The sequence below is a fragment of the Thalia democratica genome, unplaced genomic scaffold (genome assembly GCF_965202585.1).
Source record: "Thalia democratica unplaced genomic scaffold, ktThaDemo2.hap1.1 HAP1_SCAFFOLD_303, whole genome shotgun sequence".
Lineage (NCBI taxonomy): Eukaryota > Metazoa > Chordata > Thaliacea > Salpida > Salpidae > Thalia > Thalia democratica.
The window spans coordinates 37,161-40,234 of NW_028139399.1; positions in this window are offsets into that span (position 1 = coordinate 37,161).

Below are 3,074 nucleotides of genomic sequence, written 5' to 3' on the forward strand. Positions count from 1 at the left end.
TACTTTTAAATAATCTTGTATACTTTAAAAGATCATAATATTAGGAATTTAAAGTAGGTAAAAATATTTAGTAACTATTTACTGTCGCACCAATATCGAACTGAAAGTAAATTAATTTCAATGTTCATTTTAACCATAATTTTAAGCTGAAAACTATGTTTAAAGCTTAATATATTCTGAAAAAATACTTTATTTTAACCAAGCTTTATAAATACATAAGTTGAATTAAATTTGTTTCTAATAAACTAATAAAACTAAACATTTAATCAATTTTTTTTTTAGATTTGTAGTGATATAAAAAATAAACATTGTATTGATATGATCGATTTATAATGTTAAATCATAGCAATATCATGCTCATAGCATCATTGCATAATCAAGTTTTAATACTTTATGATAAATAAGAAGTTTGATTTTATTTTTTATTTTTTTAAAAATGTCATATTTAGCCTAAAACTATGGTTATTTTCAATATATAGATTCAGTTCGATATTAATGCAACATCATGCCAGGTAACTACCAATTATTTCACAGAAAATGTTGATTTTGATGTTTTAATTTAAAACTGACTTTAATAAAATTTTTGTTATTAGAATACAAAAAAGAATACAAAAACTTTGTTATTAGAAAGTTGCATTGTTGAAAAGCCACCTAAAGTGCCAGCTAAAATTACATTCAGTAATATAAATAATTAATATGAATAAATTTCAAAATAAAATTGTTTATCATTGAAAATAATGCTGAGAATTTCCTGTATATTGAACCAAAGCTTCCTCACCTAAAGTTAAGCATGACCATTTTTTTTTAACCTCAGGGTTGCCACTTTTTTTTTCAAAATTTTTTCAAGGTTTTCAAAACTTCCTTCAGTTTTTTAAAAGAACACTTTTTAGAGTCTATTTTTAGTTTAAATTAAGTTTGAGGTAAAAAATGTTTTAAATAGTAAAAAATATTGAAAATATATGGTAAAGCTAATTTAAATGTTCTTTTGAAAAAAAAAAAATTTGATAATGACAAAAAACTTTTATTTTTAGGGTAGAATTTTTCTGTCAAATCTAGATTTTTCTACTTAACATGTAAAAATTGTTTAAAATTCCAGGTTTTTTAGTGATTTTTTTTCAAAATTCCAGGTTTTTTTCAAAAATTCTAGGTTTTGTTGCCTAAATTGTCAAATTCCAGGTTTCCAGGTAAAGTTGCAACCCTGTAAATATAAATAATATAAAATTACAAACCTGTTTCTTCAGTTCTTATAAATTTTCCCTCCAAATGTTTACAAACTTGTGTTTATCTTTGTCAAGCTTGAGTCAACTTCAGAATTTTAAAACTTTACAATTTCAAACCAGGTCCAAAAAACTACTTAGTAGAGACTTAATTCATTTTTTATAAAAATGTTAAAATGAAATAGAATCTGTAAAGTTTAACCGCGTAAAGCTTACACTATAAAATCTTTGTTTTTTTATTAGATTCTCGTAATCTTAAAGTATTTTATAAATTAACAGAATATTTCTTAAAACTGAGTTATCGTATCTTAATTCAAACAACTATAAATTTAGAAGTTAATTAACACTGTATAACTATCTTTGGTATGAATCTTATTTACTATAAGGTAAAATATTTTTTTTCTTAATATAACGATAAATATAATAATGACGATAACCTAATATTCTACTCTAAAATTAATATTAAAAAAGATAAAGAAATATAAATTTAAAAAAAGCACACCCTTTTAAACGATTTTTTTCATAGTTTTAGGTCAAAACGAGCATTTAAAGATTTTACATATTTTTTACGAAAAAATTAGCCTTGTGGCATTTAGTTTTTAATTGATATTCTAGATTTGTAATTAAATAGTTAAACAAAGTTGTTTAAGCTAACGGTTTTTACTTATACACAGCAAAAATAATTTACAATCATTTTCAAAGTCAAAAAACAAAAAAAAACTTTCAAAAAGTTCTTTAAAATCATTTTCCTTGTAAGTAGAGTTTAAAATATTTGATTAACATTAATGTTAATTCATTTGTAATTTATTTAAAACAATATCTTTTTTACGATAAAGTTCTAAAACAAAAAGTAATAGTTACTAGTTAAATAAGTTTAGTAAAGTACAACAATACTTAAGATTAAAAAATATAGTTATTATTATAATATTGTTTAAGACATATTTTTCCTTGCTTAGTTTATTTAATAGCTTACAAACTGCATTTTCATTATAAGTTTTTTTTAAGTTACTTACTATTGTAGAGAATTTTTTGAAAGTATTTTTTAACAACATTTTCACTTTAACAACTTTCTTAAAAAAATTCTTCCACTGATAAGCTTAAAAAGCAATTTATTTTAAAAAAAAAAACATTAGACTAGTTTTAATTTTTAAATTCACCACGGAAAAATATTTTCAAAGGAGATTTCCATACATTATAAAAGTTTTAAGTTTATTGCAAAACAAGTCCTTACGAAAATCAATATTACAAAACATTGCTCAAACATGAAATAAAATAAAACGAAAAAAGCTGTGTTATTAAAAAATTGACTCTGTATCACTTGCCTAAAATAAATTACTTTATTTTGTAAATAATATAGTATGAATTCAAGCTGATTAATTGTTTAAAAGAAAAAGTTCAAGAACTTAAAGCAAAGAAAGTTGATATTTTTATTAAATTTTAGATTACAAGTTTTCAAAAAAAAAACTCAATAAAATGAATAAAGCTTTTGTTTTATTTTTGATTAATTACTGGTTTTACACTTAAAGTTATCTATTTGTTTAGAAGTATTTGTCTCAAGGTAAAAAACAACTTTATCAAAGTAAAATTACTTATATCAAACTGTTTTTACTACATAACTTAAGCTAATTTTCAGCTTTTAAAAAATCGCAAGTAGTAAATCGTTTCTGTTTTAGTCTATTAACCTTTGACAAAGCTTTAGTTCATCTGTAAAAAACTTTTTTTTTTCACTATGAAGTTTTGAAAAGTATAAGTTTATTTTTTTAAAGAATTCAATTTTATAATTACCTTAAAATAAAGTTTTCATTACCATAACTAAGATAAACCTACTAAACTTAGTTTTCAACACATTCATATTAT